This window comes from Panthera pardus, unplaced genomic scaffold (assembly GCF_024362965.1).
Source record: "Panthera pardus isolate Hobbes unplaced genomic scaffold, ASM2436296v1 HiC_scaffold_21, whole genome shotgun sequence".
In the NCBI taxonomy this organism is placed as follows: domain Eukaryota; kingdom Metazoa; phylum Chordata; class Mammalia; order Carnivora; family Felidae; genus Panthera; species Panthera pardus.
The window spans coordinates 20,759,083-20,775,591 of record NW_026526777.1 but is presented as its reverse complement, the minus strand read 5'-3'; the positions used below and the strand labels follow the sequence as shown (position 1 = coordinate 20,775,591).

The 16,509-nt window shown below is 35.0% G+C and overlaps 1 long non-coding RNA gene across 2 annotated transcripts in view; it reads right to left on the bottom strand.

The window, feature by feature from the left end:
* Positions 1 to 1,735: 1,735 nt before the first annotated feature.
* The window catches only part of LOC109276559 (uncharacterized), a 95,101-nt gene continuing 80,327 nt past the window's right edge, over positions 1,736 to 16,509 (bottom strand). For both annotated transcript variants that reach the window (XR_008424549.1, XR_002084725.2), the window contains 2 exons: positions 4,813 to 4,984; positions 1,736 to 3,435 (listed from right to left, as the gene is read on the bottom strand). This is a non-coding gene — a long non-coding RNA (uncharacterized LOC109276559). The remainder of the gene's footprint in view (positions 3,436 to 4,812; positions 4,985 to 16,509) is intronic.

Here is a 16,509-nt window from a genome sequence, read left to right as displayed (position 1 = left end):
CCCCAGCTGTGGGAAGTGGTTTCTCTTCCTTTTCCCCATGGGTGGTTCTGGGGGAAGAGAATCTGGAAATCCAGCATTAAAGACATTTAAGCTACACATTTCCCCAAATCAGTATTTCAACAATGCATCACATTGTGGGTGGGTGGAGGGAAGGTTATTTTTTACATCAGTTCTAGCATGTAGGGAAAAGGTCTGGAAATAAAAATTACTGACAGATTAGAGATAGAAGAAGGGAATGCAAATTTGTTGAGTACTTCATTTGTGTCACACACCAATCTATTACCATAGTGTCTTGTTTACTTCTTATTATTTGTTTGTTTGTTTGTTTACTTTAGAGAGAGAGAGAGACCAGGAGCAGGGGAGGGGCAGAGGGAGAGAGAGAATCTGAAGCAGGATCCATGCCCAGTGTGGAGTCTGAGGCAGGGCTCATCCCAGAACCTTGAGATCATGACCTGAACCGAAATCAAGAGTCTGATGCTCAACCGACTGAGCCAGCCATTTACCCCAAGACTGTATAATTCCAGACTTGCACGGGTGGGATTGAACCACCAGCATTTCAGTTCACAGCCCAATTCGCTAGCCAATTGCAATTGCACCACAGAGACTACCCTCCAGCTTACTTTTTAGTTGAGGAATGAGACTCAGAGAGATTAGGCAACTTGACCGAGTTTGCGTGGCTAGAATAAGCAGAACCAGGATTCGAACTAGGATCTGTCAGCTCCCAAAGCCTGCATACAACCTCTCCACTTCATTACTCTGAACATCCAAGAGCTGAGAAGCAAAGCCTTTACACACGATCATCTTTCCTGGTTAAAACAATCAAATAAGCAAATGAACAAATCTTGTTTATATTGTTTCACTTTGTATAATAGCTTGCTTAGAAAGAGATAAAAAGCAAAGCTTTCCCAATAGAGCTGCTTCTGTCTTTTGCTTCTTGAAGTCATTCTTAGAGTGCAGGGTATCTGGGATGGCTCAAAAGGTCTTAGAAGAACAAGTGTCATAGGTATAGCTTTGCTAACCAAGGCTGTCAGGTGACGGCCAGTCTGAAAGTATACCTGGGGTGATTATACACTCATACACATACACATATGTGTATTTATAAATTGCATGATTATATTATATATAAATTATTTAGTGATCTTTGGATTTAAAAATACCTTAATAAAAACTCTGGTTTTAAGTCTAGGATCCTATTCTGGGTAGTAATAAATAACTGAATTTGATTTTAAGGATAGTTGGGAACTGTTCTTCTTAAACTTCAGTGTTCCTAAGAATCACCTGCAAGGTTGTTAAAACACAGATTCTTGGGCTACCTCCCAAGATGCTGGTCCAGGATGTCTGCAAATGGCACCTAAGGTTTGCATAGCCAACAAGCTCTCACTTGTGCTGATGCTCTGGTCCAGGGGGCCACGCTTGGAATAAGTCTGGCTGGGAAATTGAACAAGACAGTAGAAAAATAGGGAGAAATTCTGAACATTTTCTTTCTGATATTCAGGCTTTAGCCAGCTGCAGGCATGAGACTGGAATTCATTCTTTTTCTCTGATAATTTCTTAATTCAATTCAGTTCAATTCACGATATATTTTTGAGCATCTTCTCTGTTTCAAACATGGTACCATGGGCTGTGAATGAAATTTAATCTTAATGACTTTAACAAAATAGTTGCTAAAAGCTTTCACATTGTTCTAAGCTAGAGTTTAAAAAACAAATGATTTATTCCCCACCCCACCCCCAACCTTTGTTTAGAAAATAATTTTGATGTTTTCCAGACTTTTTCTCCTAACTGAGCAGTTAACAATTTGATGATAGAGTCAAGAATCCAAACATTTCTTGCTATGCTCACCCTTGTCTAAGCCACCATCTCGCCTATTGCAATGATGATTGCTAATTACTTTCTCCACATCGGTGTTGTTCTCGCTGCGACACACTAGCCACGAAATACTCCACCATAAACAGATAATTGCACTTTCCTGGTAACAATCCTCCAGTGTTCTCACTTCACTAACAGTAAAGACAGTCATTAGAAGCATGGGCAAGCCCATGTCCACCTATGCCCTCAACTCTGTGACTTCATCTCCCGTTACTCTCCTCTCTCTCTTCTAGGTGCACAGCTCGCCTTGCTATTTCCTAAACATACAAGGCATTTTCTGCCCTGGGAAGTGCTGCTCATGTTGTTCCTTCTACATGGAATGCTGTTCCTCCAAATATTTACATGGCTTCCTTCCTTATCACCCAAATCTTAGCTCAAATACCATCTGTTTAGTGAGGCTCTCTCTGACCACCTAATTTAAATAATAACCCCCCTGCACATAATTTCTACCTACTTTCCCTGTGTTATGCTTCTCCTTAGTATTTCTCAACATATAGCATATTATATATTTTTATGTTTTTTATCAATTGCCTGTTTCCATATAATATGTATTTAAGGGGTTTTTTTAAGTTTATTTATTTACTTTGAGAGAAACAGAGACAGAATAAGTGAGGGAGGGGCAGAGAGCAAGGGAGAGAGAGAGAATCTCAAGCAGGCTCTGCACCGCCAGCTCAGAGCCTGATGTGGGGCTTGAACTCATGAAACTGTGAGATCATGACCTGAGCCGAAACCAAGAGTCAGATGTTTAACAGACTGAGCCATCCGGGTGCCCCCTATGTGATACTGTTTTAAAAACATTTACATTATTAGCACAAAACTAGAAGTACTACAGACAGTCATCAAGCTTTTCATGTCTCTTTGTGTATGAATCCAGGTTGAGTTTTCTTACTTCTGGAAGCTTTTCCTCACCCAGCCCATTTTCATTTCTCATATATACAGTGGGTGCTTAATTGTTCTTATGTGTATATATTATTTCATGTAATCTTCAAGTGTATGTACAGATGCTATGTATGTGCTATTGAAATTTACTCAATATATGGAATGGCCTCTACTGGATTGAAGATGAAGTAGTACTTTTAAACAATTATCATTTTTATCTTTGTTTAGAAACTCAAAGGAAAAACCCTAATTAGAGGTGATTATTGATATAAAAAATCAATAAATATAGTACCAACTTTTATCCTGATTTTTAAAAGCCATTTGGAGAGATAAATGGTTATGTGTAAGAATTTGGAGGATGAAAATGAAATTTAAAAAAAATTTTTGATTTTATGTAATTGCCATTTCTACTTTTCTTCTTCTTCTCCTTCCCCTTCTTCTCTTCCTTCTCCTTCTACTTCTCCTCTGCTTTCTGCTCTTCATTTTCTTCTTTCTTCTACCATTTCTGTCTTCTTCCGACTGTATATAGTCTTAATTTTGTTTTATTTTTAAAACAAATATTCATCCTTTCTCCTTAGGAAAAAAATTTCACAATTAATTTAATGCTTCCAGAGAGCTAATATCAAAGTCATGGATCTGTTGGATGGGCAGGCTAATCCTGGGTGGATGGAGAGGATTAACTTTTTCCTGGGCAAAAAAAAAAAAAAGAATAGCTGATTATTCATTAATTAAATCATATATATCTAGGCTGTCTTACATCTTTTGGGAGACACAGAAAAATATTAAAACATGATCTTAGCCTATGAGGAATTTATAATCTAACTGGGAAATATGAACTAATTAGTTAGCAATATATGATAGCAGGTGGATATAATTAATGTGTTAAACTTTAACTGTATTGATATTAAAATGATGACATCAATTATGACTTTCACTTAAGTGAAAGTTCCCTGTGTTATCCAAGTATTGACTTTAATGTGCCTAATCAGGCTGAATTGATCACCAAACTGAAGTTGATGTCTAAGAGTAGAGTCATACTGCCTGTGTGAACTGAGGGGTCCCCCTAATGGTTAAACAGTTCCCCAGAGCCCAAGTGGGGTTTCTTTTCTTTTTTTAAATGCATATTTATTTTTATTTTTGAGAGAGAGAGCACATGTAGGGGAAGGGCAGAGAGAGAAGGAGACACAGAATCCGAAGCAGGCCCCAGGCACTGAGCTGTCAGCACAGAGCTGGATGTGGGGCTCAAACTTCCAAACTTGAACTCAGTGAGATCATGACCTGAGCTGAAATCAGATGCTTGGCTGACTGACCCACCCAAGCATCCCTCAAGTGGGACTTCTTAATAGACATAGGAACTTCTCTGGTACTTTGTCTGATCTTCCTGGTCCCATCTCTTCTATGAAACTAGAACAATGACTTTTTGAAGTTTTATAACTAGCAAGTCCTGTGTCCTTCATCTTCCCTTCTGGGCTTCTGTCTATAAATACTTGGAGTGTTGACTCAGGAGCAAATATGGGCAACCATTATTTTCTGTACCCTCGCAGTTCTTTTTTTGGTTCCAAAGACTGGCTGTGAGCTTTTTAAGTTGCTCACAGTACTTTTTGTTATGTGTTCACACTCTCAGCTTTCTGACTTTGGGGAGATCTCTTTCCTTCCCTCTTGCCTCAGCACCAGCCTTCAGTAGCAATTGTTTATATCCATTGAGAGCCTGAAAAGCCTTGGAAGGATTTTTCTTGGCTTGTCCCAGTCTTCAGTGCACTGCTTCTTTCAGGGAAGGCCATCTGTGCCTCAAGGAGGGTCTCTTAGTTCTCTTATTCCCATATTTAAGCCCATATACCTTGAAGGTTTGTAGGCAAATGGGTGGTGGAGCAGACTTGCTCCCAGGTCAGGGCTCCTAGGGATTCTAATTCATTATGCCAACCCTCATGTAGTCATTAATAGATAATTAAGGATTTAAATAGTTTTTTTCTTATGCTAACATATGGTAGATTCCTGCTCTTTCTTCACCATTCTGTCAGGGAAGAAAGCAGAATTTGGTTTACTTCTCTTCTAAGAAGGACTCACCGCTTTTTGGATTATGCTCCTTTAGGTTTCTTTCCATCGTCAACTCTCTGATTATTTTTGACCGTAGTTTTTGTTGCTTGTGAAATTTTTTCTCATTAGAGGGTGTGTGCCAGTCTCCTGTGACTTTCTGGGCGATTTCTTACAGCACAGGTCCCAATTCAATTTCATGGTCCTTACAGAAAAATTTAATAAATACTTTTACTTGAGTGGAGTGAAGGTAAAGGATGTTTTGTACAAATCTTTGAAAGATGAAGGTTAATTTTACAGAAGTTCTTTATGGTCACAGAACATATTTTTGAAAACCTTATAGCTTGGTGCAGAATTAAAAATATATTTTTTAAACATTTGAAAAACATTTTTTTTTTGTTTCTAGAGAAAGACAGAGAGAGGGCAAGCGGGAGGGGGCAGAGGGAGAGAGAGAGAATCTTGAGCAGACTCCACGTTCAGACCCAATGAGGGTCTCAATCCCACCATCTAGGCCAAAATCAAGAGTGGGATGCTCAACCAACCACCCAGGCACTGCTAAAATTTTTTTTGATAGAGAGAAAAAGATGATAGAACAGATTATGAGAACTTACAAAACCATCAATGACATCCTTTTTTGAAATAAATATTTATACTTTATCTCATTAAATAAAAAAATACATTCAATTATGTATATATACTCATACTTAAGTATATATAGGTGCATATATTATATATAGAATGTGCATATTATATATATATAATTCTTATATATATATAATTCATATATATATAATTCTTATATATATAATTCTTATATATATATAATTCTTATATATATATATAATTCTAATATATATATAATTCTATATATTAAATTCTTTTAAAAGGTATATTTATACTTCATCTCCAGTAAGATATATTCATTATTAAAAAGTCAAAAGACAGGGGTGTCTGCATAGCTCAGTCAGTTAAGCTTGGGACTTTCAATCTCAACTCAGGTTTTGATCTCAAGGTCTTGATCTTAGGGTCATGAGTTCAAGCCCCTCAATGGTCTCTGCTTTGGGCATGAAGCCTACTTAAAAAAAAATTCAAAAGATAAAAATAGAAAGTGAGTATTTCCTTAATGTTACCTTTAAAGATGATCGTTGTGACTTTCTTGGTATGTATATTTCTATATTTTTAAATTGTCCATATACAGAACTATCTAGATTTTTAAAAACAAAATAGAGATCATGTTAAGAATTGTATGACATGATCTATTTTAATTGTTATATATGGAAAGATAATACTCTATTATGCACTTTCCTAACCAATTATTTTCACAAAAAGCATGCCTAAGTACATGTGTTAAGCAAAATTAAAAATAAAACTTGAATATGTAAATGATTTTAAAAATAATTGTGTTTTGCCCTAAATAATTTTTCATATATCAGTGAGGAAGGCAGATTTAATTAAATCTGAGGAAGGCATGTTAATTAAATTCAGACAAGTTAGGATGTTTGTATTAAACTGAAAGAAAAGCAAAACAGTCTGATATTACAAGAACTGTAAGTTACAAAATTGATTGTTTACAGTCAATATAAAAGAATGAAACTTTGAAGAGAAACAAGGACTTATGTAATGTTTTGATCTTCATGGATATCTGAAAGATTAGAGTGTGAACATTGACAAAACAAATTTAAGAGTACAGAGTATTTGTACCTGAAAATTATCTGTCAATATATATGCATACTTATAAACATGAGCTATACAAACAACTTAGTATTGGATTTTTTTTTTTTTTGAGAGAGAGAGAGAGAGAGCGAGAGAGCAAGAGAGACAGCAGACACCTGGGTGAGTGGGGGAGCGGCAGGCAGAGGGAGAGAGAGAATTCCAAGTAGGCTCCATGCATAGCACGGAGCTCAACATGGAGCTCAATCTCACAACCCTGGGATCCCGACCTGAGCCAAAATCAAGAGTTGGATGCTTAATGGACTGAGCCAACCAGACGTCCCAGTTTTGGATATTTATTAAACAATGCACCACACGTGGTGAATGTGACAGCATCACTCCAAGATTCTGGCAGTTAAGTGCTAGATCTAGTTTTACCTTCCAGCATTGGTGAATATGGAATATACTCATGAGTCACTTACTCCTTTAGTGAGACGGAGACCAAATGAATCTTGGTTATTCTAGTGGTGGGTGTCAAAGATTGGGTAGGTGAAGGGCGGGAGGGTGGACAGAGAGAGATTACATAATATTTCCAAACCAGTTAACTCATTTCCAGAGTTTGGCATTGTAAGCAGAAATAACATTTCTGGGGGCGCCTGGGTGGCTCAGTAGGTTAAGTGGCCGACTTCGGCTCAGATCATGATCTCGTGGTCCGTGAGTTTGAGCCCCGCGTCGGGTTCTGTGCTGACAGCTCAGAGTCCGGAGCCTGTTTCAGATTCTGTGTCTCCCTCTCTCTGACCCTCCCCCGTTCATGCTCTCTCTGTCTCAAAAATAAATAAACGTTAAAAAAATTAAAAAAAAAAAAGAAATAACATTTCTGGAGGCTACCGTTTCTCTATTGATTAGAAATAATTTGTTTTTTATTCAATTCACATGAAAAATGCATAATAAATGACATTTTCTAGCTATTTAAAAACCAATAATCTTCAAAATGGAGAGATTGTTATATGACTAGCAGAAAACAATTGAGTTAATAGCAATTTAACCAAAAGCAGTTTGACTCAAGTCTAACTGAAAAATTAAGTTAGACATGATGATCAAAAAAATTGTGTTGTGGTATTGATAACTTTGGTGAGCAATGGGTAGACTTGCAACATTTTGAGTACTTTTCCTACATTTTATTCATCTTGTAAATTTTTAAATTTTATTTAATATTTGTTTTATAATGATAGTTAATATTTCGATTATCATTTTTATATTATTATACTCTCTGAAATGCCAAAAGTTGAAAAAAATTGAAATATGCCAAACTGGTAGGTTAAATTCTTAACAATCTATTAATAATTTATCACCTATATTTAAAAAAAATTAAAAATTATCAATAGTGTTTATGCAAAAAGTGTCACAAAACTTTCTATAATGAACTAAAATTAAAAATATTTGAAACATAAATGTTTGGGAATAACTTTTTCACCAAACTATTCTTATAGCTAAGTGTCAAATTAATCAACTTGCTGTTAGTACATTTTCATTCTAATAAATTTCTATCAGACATTTAAAAAAAATCAAATAATATCATTGCATTCTTAAAGGGAATTAGTCTTTTTTGGGGGGAATTAGTCATTTTTATGTAAAGAGATAAAGTAGATATTTTATGATCAGTTATATATGTACTTATAATTCTTAATTAATTGTGAATATGTTAAAGTATTATATATAAGTCATTTGTTAAAGACTTAGTATGAGATTATTATAATTTCCCTAAAAATATTAATTCATATTTTTAAAAGTAACTTATCATCAAGTGATTAATATTTCACAAATTTCCATTAAACTGTATTACCTCATGACTTCTTAATTGAATGCATTGATTTGCTATCAAATATAAACTAACATTAATGATGTAAATAATTTTTAAAACTTTTTATTTAGAAAAAAATTGAACATATTTTAAAATTGAAATATCACAATGAATCCCTACCTACCCACTACCCAGCTCAAATAATTACCAACAATTTCCCATTCTTATTTTGTCTATTCCCCCTCCAACCTATGTGATTTTTCTGTAGGTTATTACAAAGCAAATAGCAGATATAGTATCATTTCACCTATAAGTATTCCAATATGAATCTCTAGTAGATAACAACTTTTAAAAAACATTACTTAGTAATATTTCATTGCAAATAATGTTACAAATAATGAAAAATAACATTACAAATAATCATATCATCTACTAATCTGTGTTCTATTTTCTTGTCTAAAAAAATGTCTTTTTAGTTATTTGAATTAGGATCCAATCAAAAGCCATGCTTTGTTTTTGGTCAATATGCCTCTAAACACCCTTTTATAATGCTATATATTTATTGAGATATTGGTTCATTTGTCCTGAAGCATTTCTCACGTTCTTGATGTGGCTGATTATATTTACTTATTCTTCTTTTCCCCGTATCTCTTGTAAATCAACAATGTATAGCTTTGATTAGATTGAAGTCAACTTTTGGGGAAAAAAATACTTCATAAATGTTGCTATAGGTATAGCATCTTCTGTCACATCAGGAGCATTAATAGTAGGTATCCCATTTGTAGTGATATTAAGATTGATCAGTGGGCTAATGTACTGCTAGCCTGATAAAGTTTCCCCATCAAACTTTGACTCAATGATTTTAACCATCAGTTATAGTGGTGGGCGGCCTAGATCTATTATTTCATTACAAGCTGCCATTGGTGATTTGCTAAATTTATAATTCCTTCCGTATTTATAAGAATTCTTTGATAAAGAAAATTCTCACACTAATCAACCATTTGGTTACTATTGTAGGTTGATTTTCTTGGGAGGGAAACACTAAGCTGGAGATTAATATGCAGGGCATTTATTAGGCATTGCTTTTGGAATCAGTATCTTTGGAAGGGAATTTAAAATTTCCAGGTACAACAAGCTAGATACCCCATCATATGTGTGAGAATCACATTCTCTCCCATATAGAAAACTGACATTGGTGGTGCAGATTTGTGTTGTTTATGATTTTAATCTTTGGAAGTTTGGCTACTTTTATGGACCTTATTTTTGGCTTCTTTTGCTTCTGTCTTCCCACTGTAGAAGACGAGACATGTTTCTATCTATCTATCTGTCATCTATCTATCTATCATTTATTTTCTATCCATCTATTTATCTATCATCTATCTATATCTATCATCTATTGTCTATCTATCCATAATCAATCATCTATCTATCTATCATCTATCTATCTATCTAATCTATATCAGTCATCTATCATCTATCACCAGGGAGGCCTATAGCTGTTACAGCTAGCTTTTAACTGCAGATTAATCATTCTCAGTTTTTATTTTTTTTCAGCATGTCACTTGAGCTCACCCACTTCTTTTCCTTATCATTACTATTTCTCCCATGTTTCTCAAATGTCTGACACATTGCATGACCAAATGTATTTTCTTTCATCAGTACACCAAACCAGTGAAAATGTCATCAATTCCACTGCTACCTTGTGCCATAATCTGTGTTCCACCTGCCTTCAGTAAACAAGTTCCCGTGCCAAATGGAAAACAAATGATTCAGGTCTACAATCCTCTGTTAGTATTTGCTTCCTTACACCACACATGGCAATAACTGCTTGCAGCGGGTTGGGACTTTTGGGAAGCAAACTATGTGATGGATATTAACATCCAGGGCATTTATTTAGTGAGTCCTCTTTGGAGAATAAAGAGCAGGAGTGAAGTCTCAACAATGCCTCCAACTGGTGCTATGGAGAGATTTAGAGCTTTGATGGCTTTTTGAGTTGTCCCAAGTTGAAGCCACAGATTTTATACAATAGTTGCCCTGGAAAAGTGTATAGCATGAAATATACACAGAAAAAACAGAATAGATCATGCATAATCCCTTCCCTTTTTTAAAATCAATTTTTTGGGGAAACTTTTAGTAACTATTGAAGGTGACCAATGAATGTTTACAAAATTTTCTTTTGGTATAATTACTGACTCATGATTTTATAAATATATAAGATCAATTTCAGGCCTTTCCAGTCATTTCTATTGATGCTCAAACTGTTTCTTAAATTGGAAAGAGCCTCTTTAGTAGCTTTCTCTGCCTCTTTGTTATGACCTCTGTAAGCTTTGACTGCTATCTTGTTTTTCAGCACAAGATGTTGCAGTTTTATCTGACAGATTTTCCACTCAGACCTGGAATCAATCAGTTTCCCAAGGAGGAAAATATAGTTCAGAGACCAGAATCAGGGACCCAGAGGTGGTCATTGCTACTGGTGTGTCTCAGCTTCTGGAACTTTTCAGTGGACAGGTATTTATATAATACGCGTTTTTAAAAAGATAAATAAATGTAGGTGTCTTAGCCAGCTCAGGCTACAAGCCATAGACTTGATGGCTTAAGCAACAACATTTATTCCTTACTGTTCTGGAGACTGGGAAGTACAAGATTAAGGTGCCAGTAGATTTAATGTTTGGTGAGAACCTGCTTCCTGGCTTGTAGACAGCCATCATCTCACTGTGTCCTCACATGGAAGAGAAAGAGATCATTTCTCTCCTGTCTCTTCTTATGAGGGCTCCACTCTTATAACCTAACCACCTTTCAAAGTTTCCACCTCCAATTACCATCACTTTGGAGATTAGGACTTCAACATAGGAATTTGGGGGGGAAACATTTAGTCCATAACAATGAGAATATAAATTTTTTTTAGAAAAAGAAAAAAATCATGAATTCATAATGATACTTATATTTCAAATATGTGATTACTATGTATTAATTTACTTGGTGTTATACTTCTCATATTTTCTTATATTGAAAGTGTTGGTGACATGATATGTACAGCATTTCTTATTTGATTATCCTATACCATAAATATACAATAGTTTCAAAATAATAATACCAATGTTATCATTAACAATAAGGCTACTGACTGCAGCTTATGATTTATTTGTGGTAAATTTTATCCGTAGGATATATCTCACTAGTGATGGACACGAAAAATATTTCAGTTTAAAGTCACTTGAAATAATTCTTCTCTGTGTATTTATGTCAAAAGTTAGTTATACAATTAGATTCTTTTTTTCCTTCTATTTACTACTTTTAAGAAATTCTTAGCTTTTTTATTTCTGAAATAATTATATTTTTCATTACAAAAGACATTTACAGGGTTCCCATGTAAATATATATATATATAAACATCCAGTTTCTGTTCCTGTCTCTTTCCCCATAGTACCATTTAAAAATAGCTTATGGTTTATCTGCCCATCATGTCAAAACATTAGTCAATTTGTATTTGTACTCCTTATCTGAAAGCATTTCTTTAAAATTGAAAATTAGAAGGATTTTCAAACATAGTCATATAGTTAGTAGCATGGCCTGGTCCTGTAGTTAAACTGTATCAGATAGAAGCTTGCTTCATCTTGTACTAGTGTAGAGAATAGAACTTCTTTAAAAAAAATTTTTTTAATGTTTATTTTTGACAGAGAGAGAGAGAGAGAGAGAGAGAGAGAGAGAGAGACAGAGCATGAGCGGGAGAGGGGCAGAAAGAGAGGGAGACACAGAATCTGAAGCAGGCTTCAGGCTCTGAGCTGTCAGCACAGACCCCGACGCCGGGCTCGAGCTCACAGACTGTGAGATCATGACTTGAGCTGAAGTCAGACGCTCAACTAACTGAGCCACCCAGGTGCCCTGAGAATAGAACTTCTAATCTGAGAAAGCAAGGGTTATAAATCCAAAAGGAAACATATGTGGGATATAATAAAAATAGAATATCAATTCATATTCATATAGTGCTTTTCAGTTTATATGGCAATTTTACTGTTAATTAATTAATTAATTAAAGTATAATTAACATAAGGTGTTATATTCTATTGGAATATAATGATTCAACAATTCTATACAACAATTCTATACTGTGAATTTATTAATTCGATTTTCACAATAAACTTATGTTTTTCTCTCTATTTTACAAACTGGAAACTGAGGCATGGGGACAAAATTCCTTTGCCCCAGGATTTGCTGAGTTTGCACAGCTAATTACTGACAGAGGTAAGAGGAGAATTCAGGTTGTCTGCCTCCAGCTCTGCATTATAATGACACGGACTCTCAAATTACTTGCAAACACATATGGAACTCTTGTGTTTTAACCCATGTCTTCTGTAGTCATCATACATTACTCCAAATAAGTTTTAGGAGTAGGAAATCCTCTATTCCCATTTTATAGATTCACAATACAAAATAACATTAAGTAAAGTCTCTGAAAATTTCTGTATTTTAAAAATCTGTTTAGTGTTGTATTTCTTAATGTTTCCTGATTTTACAAGACCGCAGAACATCCTCCCACCCACAATAAGCCTGAAAATGTGTCGAAGCCATAAGACTTGTTACTGTTAAAAGTGTGGGTTAATCCACTTACTGGCAGGTTCAATCAGCAATTGTTTTCTTGATATAAACCATGCTCCAGAATTATACTTGGTTTTGATAAACATTTATGGCTTTTCAGAGCCAAAGTTTGAAGATCATTTGTATTATAATTTGATTCAGTCAATCTTTTAGCAACTTGACAATCAGGTGACAATGAAAAAAAATAAACATTGGGAATATTTTTCTCATAAAAAATTCACCTATATTTAGTTAATACACTAACGAGAATTTTCAGCAGCTAGCAGTGTTTCTGTGTGTTCCTAGCAACAAGAAACCATGACAGAGCAAGGCCTGAAACCAGAGCCTTCTGCATTTTCTCATCTGTGATGACGTACATTGATGCTGGACGTTCATGAGCCTGAAGATATAAAGAAGTATTTACCATTGGAAAATGTGCTCTACACTAAAACAGAGACAAAAAAATAAAGGCAAACAGAATATAATATGCGGAGCTGTAAAGCCTTGAGTTTTCTGTAAATTTATGTACAAAGTAATAAAAAATAAATACTACGATTACTTGAGATAGCTTATATGGTATTCTTATTGTCTCCATTTTTTGTTATTTTTATTATGATTATTTCAAGTCAACTGACTTATTTTTTTTTAAATAGGAAATACTATTTTGAAGAAAGAGGAGACTCTTTTTAAACTGGATTTTTTTCTCCAGTAAATTTCTGAAAATTTTCATTGAGAGTTTAAACTTTTGAAAGAGCATAGTTACATACAGAGGTAGAGATAATCTCTGGGGATTTATAAGACCTTCAGGGTGTGTGGGGGGGAGAGTAAATTGAAAATACTGTTTTCTTGGGTGAGTTCTTTATAACAGTGGAGCAATTAATTGTAAGATGGATTTTTCCAAAGGTAATTTTAATTCATTCATTCCCCAAGGACCACACAATTATGGTTTATTAATTGCTCTGGATCCTGATAGGCTCTGTGGGACATAAAATCCAAATGTGGAGAATTCAAGGTCCATGCTTGCTATTGGCAATGGAATGGTGATCTAGCAGGATTACAAGATATATGATTGTGATAAGATAGTATTAATATAAGGGGAGCTGCAAAGTAATTCTTCATGATGAAACACTGAGTGGATTTCAGAAAACTATAGGAATTTTGAATACATATGTGTGTGTGTGTGTGTGTGTGTGTGTGTGTGTGTGTGTGTGTGTCTGTGTGTATATATATATATATATGAAGGCTGGAGAATTATAGAAAAGTTTTGTGGTAAGTGATGCTATTATGAAAACCTCAGGTAGTTGGAAAAGAACAGAGAGAGCTTCCTGTAAAGGAAGACTGACGGTGTTAGCAGAGATCAGGAGAAAATACCCATCAAGTTGGTTCAGGAGATGAGTAATAACAGAGTTTGACTATAGGGCACAAAAGTATGAGGAGAAAAACTGACATCAATTGTTGATGCATAAGAAGGACACAATTTCATCTGTAGAGCACTAATGTTCAGAATATTTAAACTTAATCTAGCCATTTGAAAATCTAGATTGCAGAACATTCTGGAAAACAATTGGTCTGGACCTTAAAAAATGTCAATATCATGAACAACAAAAATGACTGGGAACAGCTTCAGATTAAAGAGACATGACAATTAACTGCAAGGTGTGATCCTTGATTGTGAAAATTTTCAAAGTAAAAAAGAGAAGTAAAATAAAATTTCTGTTAACATTTGGATGTTCACAATTTTTTGTTTTACAACTTCTTTTATTTACTTGATACTCATTGAACAACTGTTGTAAATGACCTCATGGTTATATCATTCTGAGTTTATTGTGATCATTTTTGTGGAAATATTTGCTTTATAATCATCATTAAGAAATTTATTATCATAGTGTGATCTCATTGTAGAAATTAACTACTATGGGGGGGGGGCACCTGGGTGGATTAGTTGGTTCAGCATCTGACTTTGATTCAGGTCATGATCTCACAGTTCATGAGTTCAAGCCCCACAGTGGGCTCGCTACTCTCAGCGCAGAGCCCACTTTGGATCCTCTGTCCCCTTCTCTTTGCCTCTCCCCTGCTTGAGCTCTCTCAAAAATAAATAAACATTTAAAAAATTGGAAGAAGAAGAAAATAACTACTATGGATAACTGTGTGCCAATTTTTTTCCTTGAGTAATAGTCTCATGCAACATAAGTAGTCTTTTAAAATGGTTCTAACGTTTACTACCATTATAAAATATTTTCTTGTAAATATTTCACTTTTATTTTTAAGTGTTCACAAAATAGTGTAGATTAATTTGTTATGAAATGCATAATTCAATACATATTTTGTTATACACATTTTCTTCGATTTACCATGAGGTTGAATCTTAATAAAACCATTATAAGTTGAAAATGCGTGGGGTGCCTGGGTGGCTCAGTTGGTTAAGTGTCCAACTTCAGCTCAGGTCATGATCTCACAGTTTGTGGTTTCAAGCCCCACTTGAGACTCTGCATTGACAGCTCAGAGCCTGGAGCCTGCTTCACATTCTGTCTGTCTGTCTGTCTGTTTCTCTCTCTGTCTCTCCCCACTTGTGCTCTCTCTCTCTCTCAAAACAAAAAAAGTTTAAGAAATATATATATTAAGAAAAGAAAATGCATTTCATACACCTAACCTACCAAACATCATAGCTTAGCCTATCCTATCTTAAACATGCTCAGACACTTTCATTAGTCTACAGTTGAGCAAAACCATCTAACACAAAGCCTATTTTGTAACAAAGTGTTGACTATCTCGTGTAATTTATTGACTCATGTATTGAAAATGAAAAAAAAAAAAACAAAGAATGCTTGTAAGGGTACAGAATGGTTGTAAATGTATTGGTTGTTGACCTTCGTGATTGTGTAGCTGACTAGTAGTTCGGGCTCTTTGCTGGGAGAGAGTACTCCGAGAGAGTATCTACCAAACATCATGAACCTGGAAAAATATCAGAATTTGAAATTTGAAGTATGGTTTCTACTGAGTGCATATCATTGTAAAATTGAAAACCATGGTAAGTCAGGACTATCTGTGTATGTATTATATGCCTACAACTTGACCAGGTGTAGTTCTTTCCCTCAAGGAATATATGACTGGCTGGTTTACTCCAGCAAATGTTGGGCAATGATGGGATGATGATTTTCATCTGCCCTAGGAATGATGAGAAACGTGGTGTGAATTTATAACAAGTTGAGATTGGAGAAAGAAACTTGGATAAATTGCATTGAGGTCAAAGATTTGAGTTGTTCCCAAGGAATTATGGCTTCTAGAAACTGCCAGCTATGGATAATTCTCCTTATTTAGAGTTGTAGTAAGGGCCTTCCCTTTAATCATTCTGTCAAAAGTGTTGGCCATTGCAGCTCTTTGGTAACCTGCTCTCTGCTGGCATCTGGAAGGAGTCACTTTTTATAGGCTTTCCATCTACTAAGATGATTAATACCAGATCAAAATGCTAGTAGTTGTTTTTCTTAACGGCGTTTGTGGGCGTGCACTGACTCATTCACCCTCTCATATCCTGTCTGCACCGTGATCTTGAGCATGAATTTTCAACAGGACTAGTCAGGTCAGTGCCAAACTATAACCATGAAACAAAACCAAATTAAATGTTTCACAAGCTAAAAACTTGGCTGTGGAAATGCCACACTCTAAATAATATATCCACCATTTTGTAAGAAAGTTAGCAGTTTACT